A 13,579-nucleotide genomic window follows, 5' to 3' on the forward strand; every position below is an offset into this window, starting at 1 on the left:
CGGCGTCCGCTCACACTTCTGCTTCGGAATGAAGGAACTTTCTCGCGTTCTCTTCGGAATGAAACTTGGGAAATGGAACCACTCGGTACCTTACAACAGGGGTGTCCAAACTTGGGAACTTTAAGACTTGTGGACTTCAACTCCCAGAATTCCCCAGCCAGCCATGCTGGGAGTTGAAGTCCACAAGTCTTAAAAGTTCCCAAGTTTGGACACCCCTGCCTTACAACAAAACTTACTTTGCGCCCCCCCCTCAAAATATCTCCTCTTCCTCATTGGTGGCACAGCTGCATAGAAACGCAAGCTTGAATTCATTCGTCTCTTTCCATTATGGAGATAAATTTGATTTCTCTGGCACAAAATGAACCAAGAATGGATAGATCAGGTGTCTCCTGTTTGTTTGCCACCTCTTCTTTTCCAAAAAAGAAAATGTGTGAATTTGTATGAATCCTAACTTTAAGATGCCCTTTGCACAGGATCACCAGGAACGTAGCAAATAAATTTGTAATCCAAAACAGGGTATATATGTGAGTGTTTAGAAAGTTGCACCACTATGTCCTGTACAACCGGGAGATACATGTGAACAGCATTTTCAGAGAAGCCTGTATCACAAGTCAGGTAGGATAGATTGAATTGACTAACCAGAGGCAGCTGCAGAGTGCTGTATGCTCAAAAAAGTCAAGATGGCAGCTGTAACAAATCAAAATATCTTACACATAAAACAGGCAGAGCTTCAATGTCATGAATGGCCTGTTGATATTTTTTTTAATTGTGCCCTGTGACACCTCTGTGATCAAATGATTCCTGAGCCTTGGGTTGGCACTGGTGCTAGGGACATGGGCAAGATAACATCCCAGACTTCTTCCTTCTCTCCCTGTTTTCTTCATTCTCCACACATATTTAGGGAGGAAGAATTAATGTGTGGTTATTATTCCTCTGTTCAAGCCAAATGCAAGACAAAATGTTTAATCCTTTTTCCCCTGATGAAATTGCTGGTTTTTTGTTGTATATATAATGTTTTTTTTTTCTGAAGCAGCCACAGTGCTGCTTGAGTTATGCTAAGAGGCCGTATTGCTCCTATGGATTGTGTAACCTGGTTCTTGACAGTGGACAGGAGGTCCTGGCAATGACATAGAACTGAGACTGTAATTTTGGTGGTGGTGGTAGGGTCTTATCGGCAGGCACCACTGTGGAATGCTGGGCTCTTCACTAAAGAAAACTGGAAAGCCGCAAAAGCCATTAGCTAAACATTCAACAATCATCCAATTGAAACTTCCTAACCCATGAAAACAACAAATTTGGTTAACATGATGCTATGCAGAGAATAATGTGGCAACCCAGATAGCCAAATTTATGGCAGCATTTCTTTTCATGACATTAAGAATGCCATAGGTGGCAAATTGATTTTGGTCTGCATTCAACAGTAAATATCTTTTCTGCTGTGAAATGCACAACTTTAATGTTTCTACTGTTGTCTCTTTTAAAACTAATGTTGGTTTTTTGCACACACACCCTCACTCTCTTCCACACAGAGACTCTCTCATGTATCTTCCTTTCTGTCAGCTGAAGGAGACTCATGTTTCCAAATTTAGGAAGTGAGGATGTCACAGTGTTCAACAATGCTGTATACAAAAATTCCCTGTTAATAGTTCATCACCAGCTGATCATCCTGGATGTTTATGCAACAAAAGACCATAAGAATCTAAGATGCTGGTTACAATTTAAGATAATTGGGCCATCTACTATGGTCAATGGCTGCATGAGAGATACCTGCAAAAGAGGTTCAACAGTATATCATCACCACCAAATAGGATCTGATTGTTTATATTCTATCAAGTCATTGTTGACTCTTGGCGACCACATAGATTTTCTCCATGATGATCTGTGTTTCTCCTGGTTCACTAATCACTTTTGCTTCTAATTATCCTTCTCCCCCACTTCCAACTTTCCCACCATGGTAAACTTCTCCAGAGAGTTAGGTCTTTGCATAATATGCCCATAGTAGGATAATTTGAACTTAGTCACTTGTACCTTGAGTGAGAACTTTTTGTTGATTTTGTCACTGATCCATTTGGTTTTTGGTTTTGGCTGACCACGGTACTCTCAGGTGTTTTCTCAACACTAAACTTCAAAAACATCAATGCTCTTTATATCCTGCTCCTGCCAACGTTTGCTTCAATAAACTTTGACAGGGAAAAGCATTTCCTGTACAGCTCTAATATTTGTAGATATAGATACATCCAAACATCTGAATATCTTTTCCAAGCCTTTAATTGCTATTGTAAAAGGGTAAAGGTTCCCCTCGCACATGTGTGCTAGTTGTTTCCGACTCTAGGAGGAAGTGCTCATCTCCGTTTCAAAGCTGAAGAGCCAACGCAGTCCGAAGACGTCGGGGCGGGGGGGAAGGAAACTCCCCCTTTAGACTCAGCAAGATAGATTGCCTCATGAGGAGCCTGCACTCTCCAACCAATCAACTAACACTGTGTGTTCTGGCCCATTATCCACTTTACTGTTCCAGTTATTTCATTAAATATCCTAACATTAACTGTCAGTTCTAAAGTTGGCTTCTATCATTAGCTGGTTTTCTTTATATTTATTCATAGGTAAATGTAAAGGTTCCCCTCGTACATATGTGCTAGCCGTTCCCGACTCTAGTGGGCAGTGGTCATCTCCATTTCAAAGCCGAAAAGCCAGCGCTGCCCTCTCCGTGGTCATGCGGCCGCCATGACTCAATGCCAAAGGCTCACGGAATGCTCTTACGTTCCCACCAAAGGTGGTTCCTATTTTTCTACTTGCATTTTTACATGCTTTCGAACTGCTAGGTTGGCAGAAGCTGGGACATGTAATGGGAGCTCACTCCATTATGCGGCGCTGGGGATTCAAACCGCTGAACTGCCGACCTTCTGATGGACACGCTCAGCGTCTTAGCCACTGAGCCACCATGTCCCTTTATTCATTCATAGTCCTATTTTTTTCACCATGCTGAGAACAACCAAACATAACTCCAAATGAGCAAAAAACAAAACACTGCAACAGAAGCTCGGTGTTCACCCTAATCCAAAGCACCTTTTGACAGCCCTCCCCCACTAGTACCTTGAATTGTAGCTGGAAGCCAAATGGCAATCAGTGCAACTTAAGAAGCAAGGATGTCACATGGGCATAACATGACGCACCACTGCCTGTGCCACTGCACTCTGGACTAGCTGTAGCTTCTCAATCTTTAAGGGCAGCTTCATATATATATATGAATCCATGATGTGAAAGCCATTCCAGCTGCCCAATATATAGGAAGATGCTGGAGATGGAAAATCTCTTTAGTGACAATAGGAAAGTTCATTGTTAGGAGAAGGCAATGGTAAACCGCTTTGTATTTTACAGTACCAAGAAAGTTACACATTAAGTAGGATCTACAAAACCCAAATGTAAGGAATAGGACTACATGCATGCATGCATACATGCATACATACATACTGTGTTTATACAATTTTCCTGATTATTCTTCTCTCCAGATAATTAAGACAAGACAGCCAGTCAATTAAACAATAAGGATTTGTCTAATAATTTGACCTATACTTCCAATGGCCAAGAACTGGTCACATTAATATGCAGACTGGTCCAGAAATTTAGAAGATGGTAATTTTCCACAGGAAAGCTGATTATAAGTATGGTATTGGGTAATCATCCAGAGTGCTTGGGGCCTCTGTAAGAGTCACAGGATACCTGAGAGTTTATTGAATACATTACTTCCTTACTGGTTGAGTCATTGCTCAGTGTCTTGCCATTTAAGGGTAAGTGATCTCATTTTAATTTTTGGAAAGTGAAATTACATCCAGGGAAAAACCCTGAGCAAAATTTACTAGGAAACGGTTGTGGTCAGCCCCACAGCTAGGATTTCCAGATTCACAGTTCACTTTTGGCAGTGAGGACCCTGCTACTGAAATTGACTAATCCATGAACTGGATGGAATGGGGGCAAATGAGGAAATGATCAAAATGCTAGAGTGTATGCTGCTACTCAGGACGCTACATTCCCATAACAAATAGGGAGCAAGTTCCTGAGTTTGAATGTTACAAAACCATGGCTCTGTTCATACAACAAATTATGCTGTAATTTACTGAATTATCCCAGTTGCCTTTATTGGCTTCATGCACTGATTCATGAATTAGCCAACTTTTTTTTATTAAATTAGCTGCACAAATTCATCTAGATATTGCAAATAAAATGCCAAACTAAGGCAGAATGATAGGTAAGGAAGACATCTTTATTTTATCTTTGGAGCACAAACATGTCAATGCCATTAGTCTCAACAAGAAAGGTTATCATATTCCTTTACAGAAGCAATACATTTCAGATTGTGAGGCAGGCATTGTGTACAATTGATCGAAAAGCCTTTCCAAACCAGACAAGACACACCATCAGGATAATAATACTACAGAGATGCCTTCCTTTAAAGATTAGAAAAATAATGGGGAAAGATTCCCAGCATTGGAAAAATGCTGTATTTCTGCTCAACAAATTTCTATTAATGCTGCCACCTACTGATTGATTTGATTATGTGCTATCAATCTGGTGTTGAATAATAACAATCTTATACATAGACTTTATGTGGGATGATGATGATGATGATGATGAAGAGGTCTGGAGGCTGAACCGTACAATGAACAGCTAAGGGAACTAGGTATGTTTAGTCCAACAAATCAAAGGGTTAGGTGTGACAAGATATCTGTATTCCAGTACTTGAAGGGCTGTCACAGAGAAGAAGGGATGGACTTATTCTCCAGTCACCTGAGAGTAGAATAAGAAGCAATGGATGGATGCTCATCAGAGGAAGAGCCAATCTGGAACGAGGGAGAAATTTCCTGACAGAACAATTAGTCAATGGAACAGCTTGCCTCATGAGGTTGTGGGTGCTCCATCACTGGAGGATTTCAAGAAAAGATTGGACAAACATTTGTCTGGAATGGAATAAGGACTCCTGCCCTAGGCAGGGCATTGGACTAGAACACCTCCAAGGTCCCTTCTAGCCCTATGATTCTATGAAAATCTATGATGTGCTTCCAGGCTGGCCTTTCAGGATTCCAAGCGTGCACTTACCTCTCTGCCACCTATAGACTTTGTGACTGGTGACAGATAACCTAGCCCTGCCATAGCAAGATAAGATCCAGTGCAATCCCAATTGCACAATTAAGCCTGTGTGTAACGGTATCAACTGTATGGATTGGATCTGCTTTGTGCTCATCAGTGGCAAAGGAAAACACACAATGGAAGATATTTACTGTATTCAAAGGGAAAGCAACTATCTGACAGGAATTCTAATAACTAGTACTCTGGATAAACAATCCTCCTTCCTTTCCCCCTTCTGCAAAAAGTTGTGGGTTTTTTTTTATTTATTGGATGCATGAAAATTCCTTTCTCATAAAACTTTCCCATTCAATCCCAGCCCTGGCTGAATATAATATGAGGAGAGCAAGTCTGTAGAAACTCTATATTCTATAGATAAGCATAGCAAGGCTGTGTTAGGTGCTCCAAATTTGTGGGTGTGAGTCAGAGAGCTATTTCCTAAGCCACTCCTTCCCCTTCCTAGATTGACAATGGATTCATGAAGTATAGGCATATATGCCCATCAGTACTGAAACATGGATCCTTCTTCCTGACAGCAGCAGCTCCCATGGACACTTGCTAGGCGACAGCCCAGGGCTGTCTTAATGCAGGGGCCTGATGAGCCCTTGCCTGGGGCCCCACAAGCATAGGGCCCCCATACTAATCTGTGTATGTTAACCCTTCAATGCACCTGGTATCCTATAAATACAATACAATACAATAGTAGAGTTGGAAGGGACCTTGGAGGTCTTCTAGTCCAACCCCCTGCCTAGGCAGGAAACCCTATACCGTTTCAGACAAATAGCTATCCAACATCTTCTTAAAGACTTCCAGTGTTGGGGCATTCACAACTTCTGGAGGCAAGCTGTTCCACTGATTAACTGTTCTAACTGTCAGGAAATTTCTACTCAGTTCTAAGTTGCTTCTCTCCTTGATTAGTTTCCAACCATTGCTTCTTGTTCTACACTCGGGTGCCCTGGAGAATAGTTTGACTCCCTCTTCTTTGTGGCAACCCCTGAGATATTGGAACACTGCTATCATGTCTCCCCTAGTCCTTCTTTCTCTTAAGCTAAACATACCCAGTTCCTGCAATCGTTCTTCATATGTTTTAGTCTCCAGTCCCCTAATCATCTTTGTTGCTCTTCTCTTTCTAGAGTCTGAATACAGCAACATATTTATTACATTGTACTGCATTTTTAAATTAATACTAATGCAAATATATGTTTAATTTTATCGACCATTTACACTTTTAATCCTGTGAGTAGTTGTCGTAAGGGCCCCAGTACACTGCTTTGCCTGGGGCCCATAATGCTGCTAAGACAGCCCCGTGACAGCCCTTAACTGACTATTGCCTGGGCCAACTGCCTACAAAGCCTGTGTTTGCTGATGGGAGCCCTGCCTTCAAGTGTGCCTTTGAAAAAAGCCTCTGGATTTGCCAGAACCCAGCTTCTGGATCTTTGCCCAGATAAACAGGAACGTAAATGCCCGTTTGCTTTGTCATTCTTGTTTATCTGTTTTGCTGGTGGTGATTTTCTTCTTCCTCTTACTTTCAGCTGAGTGCATTGAGAATTTTGAAACACGCAAGCGAGCATAAATGTAACAGAATTCCGTAAGGTACCAGGAGAAATTGATGTCTGTGGACACCAAGGGGCCAATTGAATAATAAACATTGACTGTCTGCTCTGACTGACAGCCATTGGAAAACAAGCAAAGCTCCTTCCAGGAATGTAAAGGTTAGCTCAATGATATAGATCAGTGTTTTTCAACCTTGGCAACTTTAAGATGTGTAGACTTCTCAACTCTCATAATTCCCCAGCCTTTCTGGTTGCGAAATTTGGGGAGATGAAATCCATACACCATAAAGTTGCCAAGATACTGATATAGACTAATTACTGAGCTGCAGAGTTCTCTGGTAACTTCTCCTCAGATAAAATGGCAATTGATGAAAAGAAATCCATTATACTTTTTCATTCAGCAGTGAGCTGAATAATAGCCAATAAACTGAAAATGAATTTTAACTAGATGGAGTCAGGGAATATTTGAGATTGGAGATCTAATTGAAAGTTTCAGAGAAGATCAGAGACCCCCTCAAAAAGTGAAAGTATAGAATAGTGTGTGGGTTCCTTTGAGTCAGTTTTTGACTTCTAGCAATTACCTGGATTAAGTTTTGTTGATTTTTGTCACATTTCATTCTGTCCCTCCTTTTGCACTCTTTCTGTAATGATTTTATTCCACTATTTCTTTGATATTAGTGTAACTCTTATCCTATAGCGAGCTGTCCTACGGCAAGTTGGCCATGGCATGTTGACCGTGGCAAATTGCCATAGACCCAGGAGTGAAATTCAGCAGGTTCTGACAGGTTCTGGAGAACTGGTAGCGGAAATTTTGAGTAGTTCGGAAAACTGGCAAATACCACCTCTGGCTGACCCCAGAGTGGGGTGGAAATGGGGATTTTGAAATATCCTTCCCCTGCCATGCCCACCAAGCCACACCCATAGAACTGGTAGTAAAAAAAATTGAATTTCACCACTGCATAGACCCCACTAAGATGATTTTGTACTTAAGGTAAGACTAGAACATATGCTCTCCCTGACACTGTCAGGCCTGTAGTTATGTTCCTTTTAGGATCTTTGGCCTGCCACACTTTCTATTAATTTCCTATGCTGTTTCATTAGTGTAGTAGTTGGGAGGGGAGAATAGAAAGGAGTAGATTTGTGGAATGTGTTGTTGTCATTCTTTCTAAAATCCCAAGGTCATCTTTTGTCTCCGCACCTCGACACCTGACCAGAAGCAGAGGGGTGGAGATGCCAGCATGGAAAAAGAAGATTGGACCATGTGATGGATTTATGGGAGGGCATAAGATTATGAACTTTCAACTGGGTGGAATTTCAGGAAATAAATCAGAGTTGGAATTCCACAGATGTGCTAAGATGTTTGACTTATTAAATTGGAACTTTAAGGAAAGTTTTGCCTGGGACTCTGATTTAATTCTGCAGGATACTTGGAACGCTGACAGACGTCTTGATCACTACACCAAACTGTGTAGAGCCAGTTAGTAAAGGTAGAAAGTCTCAATCTGGATTTGTCATCAGAGGGATTGTGGTTTCAAGGCTCTTTCAGTTCTGGCTGGCTTAGCCCAGTGATCACCTTATATTAGAATCCTCTGCTCCATGATATGGGTATCCGGGGATCTTCCTACAAAACACCTCATACATAATTAAATGGAAGTCCTGTACACCCCTTTACATTTCTTGGAGCAACTGTCTTGGTCTAACTCTATCTGCTCTTGAGATCTTTGGAAAGGGAAGACATGGGATCGGATTGTGGCAATGAAAATAGCCGATGCTGAAGAGAAGTCCTCTCAGCAAGGACATCTTCAGTTATGGGCCTTTCTAGGGGCATCAACACTGCACTTTTGTCTACCTGCAAGATGCTGTGCTTTATCCAGACATAGGGTTTGCTTAACACACTTTTGGTACTATCCTTCCATACTTTTCATCACACTTGCACTTAAAATATTTCTTATGTCCATTTTGCATACTGCAGTGACATTGTCAATCTCTACTTTCCTTGCTTGCTATCGGCTGCCATAGAAATGGGGAGGGAGGGGGCTTGAGATATTTGGGAGGGGGAATTACTGATGCTGGAGGAGTTATGAAGAAGGGAGTTTTGTTCTCACCATCTTCTGTGCATGCTGGTGGGCTGTGTTTGGATTTGGTCAAGGCCAACTGTCTCACATACCAACTTGATGAGGCTTTTTGAAGATGCACCCCACATGACACCTTAGGGAGTTGCAGATTGGACATTGGATTGAGGAATTGGGGGGAGGGTGCTGGGTAAACGTTTGATATATACTGTACATGTTCTCGTCTTTTGGGCTCAGATCTTGCTTTCCTTTTCACTGCTTTCAGTTCATATCTAGTAAAAGTACTTTATCACTATTCAAATGGAGTTGAGGTTTTTCTTTCTTGGATATTGAAGGAGGCATGCCTGACAGATACGCATAAAATCCACACTTTGTCAAAAAGACAAAAACTCTGCTATCGCAATAGAATCTTTGCCCTTTTGGGATGTGAGTGCAACTTCCTAATGTACCTACTTAAGGTGGATTGCTCACAATTGGGATCAGCACACCATCACTAAGTGAAACATGTGTTTGAATTGGACATTAAACCTTACTTCCACCAAGATCATTAAGAGAATCACCCATAGTTGTTAAATGAGACATCACAAACCTGTGAATTATAATTTTACTGCAATTTATCCATTGACTCTGCTTGTCAGAAGCCTGTTATGCAAATAGCAATCACATGACTGGGAGACACTGCAATGATTGTAAACACCCCTGGTTGAAAAGTCCCTGAATCTTGATCATGTGATTGCAGGGATGCATGATAGGAGAGTGGTTAGAATGCAGTATTGTAGAAAATCTCTGCCCATAGCCAGATCCTGACCAGTTCAAGGTTGATTTAGTCTTCCATCCTTCCAAGGTGGGTAAAATGAGGACCCAGATATGCTGACTCTGTAAACCACTCAGAGAGGGATGTAAAGCACTGAGTGGCGGTATATAAGTCTAAGTGGTATTGCTAGGTTGTGATGGTTGTGAGAGGACCAGTTGTAAAGTTACTTTTTGCATGCCACCATAACTTTAAACAGTTGTAAATAGGCACTTGATAAGTGAGGATTACCTGTATATTAATCCAAACAGCTCCCACAGTTTAGGTAAGTGGTGAGATTGCAAAAACAAAACAAAACACACCACCCCACTAAAAAAAAAATACTTCCATCACTAAGCAGGCACTCCAGCGGAGATGGACATGGGAATTAAAAGGAGAAAAACAGAGAGGATTGTCATTATAACTTCAGGATCAAGGCTGTGGATTTTGGATGGCTTATCAGGTAAAGGTCCGGGGTATCGAGCATGCTATAAAGTCTGTCCCCATTGAACAGATCAGGTGTAACTAATAATGAAAAACAAAAGCAAAGCTCTTCAAATTGAGCCTGTTCTCTGTGTGCCACAGACTGAGATAGGAAGTAGCACTTTCTCCTGCAGTGTAGAAGGAAGTTTGGTTTCCATCCATATGGAAAGTGGTCCTCTCTGAGCTTGCTTGTTCTCTTGCATTTCATTACCCATCTAAGTAGCATCATCTGATGCATAATCATTTGTGTAATGAAACTTCTGCAAGAAAACAAGCAAGCTCAGGGAGCATCAAGTTAACCCTGAGCTACAAATATTTTCCTCTATTGATATGGGAAGTAAGGAGGAATTACGTTTTTTAAACATTGCCTTTTATTTAAATGAATGAATAATCCTCAGGGCAAGTAGAAACTTAGCACATCAAGGGATAGTTAAAAATCTCTTCCTCTGATCTATTCACTGGAAATGTATATTTTAAACAGAAAAAACAGTCTTTCCTGGTCAGTGTGAAGAGCTGGACCTAATCAGTGTTTTGGAGTCTTTCATCTCTTCATCTGCACTTGAAGACTAGGTCCTTTGCAACAGACGGGATTGGGTTTTGATGGTTCTTGAGCAATTGTGCCATTTTTTTTGAAGTTGCTTGCTTTATAATACAATTTCAACTTTAGTTTGAATATGGATATTATAATAAACGAAACAGGGAAATAATTCTTGAAACAAGCCTTTCATTACTTGATTTTTTTCTCTCTCCACATATTCAGCATTTGTGCCATTTTCTTCTAGCACTGAAGATGCTACCTACTTGGGTAATGAAAATCTGCAAGAAAACAGCCAAGCTCAGATGTTGTCCACACACTGTCCATTCCACCATCTCTTCATTTGAGTGAAGCAGATGCCCATAAAGATGGTTTTAAAAAATGGGGAAAGGAAGAAATTACAAGGTTCCCAGGTTTGGACTGTTTGGTGGATGGGTAATGGAGATAACACTTTGTAAATGCCTCTTGAGTGACTTATGAAGTGTGAGGTTTAGTATACAGCAGCAGAAATTCCTTCTATACTTCCAAACTTTACTTAATCCTAGTTTTGAGTGTTGCAATGTAGTGTTCTTTGTCGATAGTAGTTCCAAGTTTTTTTTTAAAAAAAACACCTATGTGAATAAAACCATCTGCATCACCCACTTCAAAGCTGTAACCTTATGCTTTCCTTCCATTGTCTGAATTTTTCCCCTACAAGTGAAGCTTTCTGGTGATAGTCCATGGACTGAGACTTTGTGTTGAGTCCCCATTTTGTTGGCTATCATAATTCTTCTGTGAAGAAATTCTTTATTCTCATAGTTTATGTGGCGGAAGCAGATCAGTCTTGAGTCCTTAGTTTGAGGAAAGAAGCCAAGAAGGGATCGTCCTTAAATTTTCACAGGATTTATGTCATACTTATTCAGAGTGTGATTGAGTCTGTCAGGATTCCTGGCGAACAGCAATAAAAAAACTACTCTGAGCAATTCCATCTTGTTGTTCTTAGTTCGTTGTGCCTAACAGCATAACAACTGCTTACAAATTTCAAATTTTTAAGGTTTCAACTCTGTCACAGCATGCAAGGAACCCATCCTGCACAAACCTTTTGATTTTGATGAGCATCAACAATGTGTTTTACATATTTCTGTGAAGTGCCAAGGTTACCAGTAGTTTCACTTTGAGTGATTGCCTTTTATCAGTTCATCAGCTTTTCTTACATGAAACTCATTGATTGTTCTTTCTGTATTCACGTACAAGTACAGCAGTACGTATCATTTCATATCATCACAACAATCAGGATAAACATTCTGCATTCAGGGCTGAATTTCAATTGGAGGGACTCTTTCGGCAATCAAAATTTCAATCATGGTGAATTGCTTAAAGTGCGCTGATGACTGACTGCACGCTTCCGTTGCACAAACCGTGGCAACCCAATCTTTTCCAATAACAACTTCAGATCAACCGAAAGAACAGATGCTAAAGAACGCATACAAACTTCTAGTGCATTACTATTGCCACATGTTGGCAATTTATAACACTGAAAGCACTTTTCAGTCAATCATCACATCACAAAGTAATCACAGGAATGATGTGTATATTTTTCACCTCTTAATTAAATGTAATCACACACACACACACTTTTCCTCTAGCATGATATAATCATATTTTTTGAAAAGGCAAACAGGAAAATGAAGACCCCTCTTGCCCCCAGTCCCTCTTGCAGGCTTCCCACTCTTGCACTAGTATGATAAAGCTATTCACTGCTACTCAAGAGTCAGTTCATTTCCACTGCCTAATGTAATTAGCTCAGTGCATTGAACTATAATAAAGGTGCTCATGGATTGGCAAGATCTGGGAACCCATACATTTTTTTTAAATAGACCAATGACCAGTGTAGCCATGGTTTGTTCAACAGAACTGTAACAAACAGTGGCATAGCAAACTCTGTGAAACTAGGCCATATGCACACACCTGCTTTGCCCTGTTTCTCTCAGAGGCACAGGAATTCATGCTGCTCTGTATCTGGCTTGTAGAGCATCTTTATTGCACTCCTGGAGCAGATCTCTGCTGCATTGCTATTCATAGAGTTTTAATGTGCAATATCCTAATATTCCAAGGACCAGAATTTGTGGTTCTATCAGCTGAAATTTCAGCCCTGCCCTATATATCATCCATATGGAAAGTCTTTTCCAAGTAGCAACATGCTTGTAATTCCATGTATTACGTTTATTTCCCCCCATTTTTATTGTTCTCCTGGTCAATAGATATTTTTCCTCTGTTCTGTGAAACTGTCAATCAGCCAGATGATTATTAGTTAGAGGTTTTCTAATTCTTGACTGCCAGCTAGTTGTTGTCCAGATATGTGCAACCGCTGGATCGGACCTAGAAGATGTTGCGTGCTTAAGCATTTGGGTTGCTTCCAATATGTTAGCAGCAAGATGCATTCTTTATTATTAGACATATAGAAAAAAAACTGGAGTGCTCTTAGGTATTTGTGTTACAAGAGGCTAAATATTAAATATCTAAACTTGCAAAATTCTCTGGTTGGTGTCACATTCTGCAAAATCATCCTTCTTTTGCTTTCAATCTTACTCTGTCCCCATAGTCAATTGAATGAGTAATATATATTTGTTATATATATTAATATATATAACAACTAAAGAAGCTAAATTATTGGCTCATCTTATTAAATCGTTGATGCAAAGTAATAAAGTATCCATTACAGATCTATCTTTTCAGATGACTGAAAGTATTAAAAGTGAATGCATATATTTCCTAGAAACAAACATTTAGCAGAATTCTGGAATATACCTGTATGTATTCCATATTTTGAAATTTTAGATAATAACTTTCATGATCCATTTCTAGAGAAATAATTGTTTTCTACTGGTTGTTGTCTACTGCTGTAAATTTATAATATAGCTCTCCCACTTTCTTTTCTCTTGATTCAGCTTTTTCTTCCATTTTTTGTATTCTTTGTTCATTTTTCTCCAAAATCTCTATAATATCTGAGTCTCAGAAATATCAAAGGCTGACCATAACTGTTTTATTG

The 13,579-nt window shown here is 40.2% G+C and overlaps 1 protein-coding gene across 1 annotated transcript in view; it reads right to left on the reverse strand.

Moving 5' to 3' along the window:
- LOC309385586 (uncharacterized protein) overlaps positions 1-13,579 on the reverse strand; it is a gene marked incomplete at its 5' end in the record, with an annotated part of 43,134 nt that overhangs the window by 11,861 nt on the left and 17,694 nt on the right. The window lies entirely within an intron of this gene.

The sequence above is a fragment of the Natrix helvetica genome (assembly GCF_964273705.1).
Source record: "Natrix helvetica genome assembly, chromosome: 1".
Lineage (NCBI taxonomy): Eukaryota > Metazoa > Chordata > Lepidosauria > Squamata > Natricidae > Natrix > Natrix helvetica.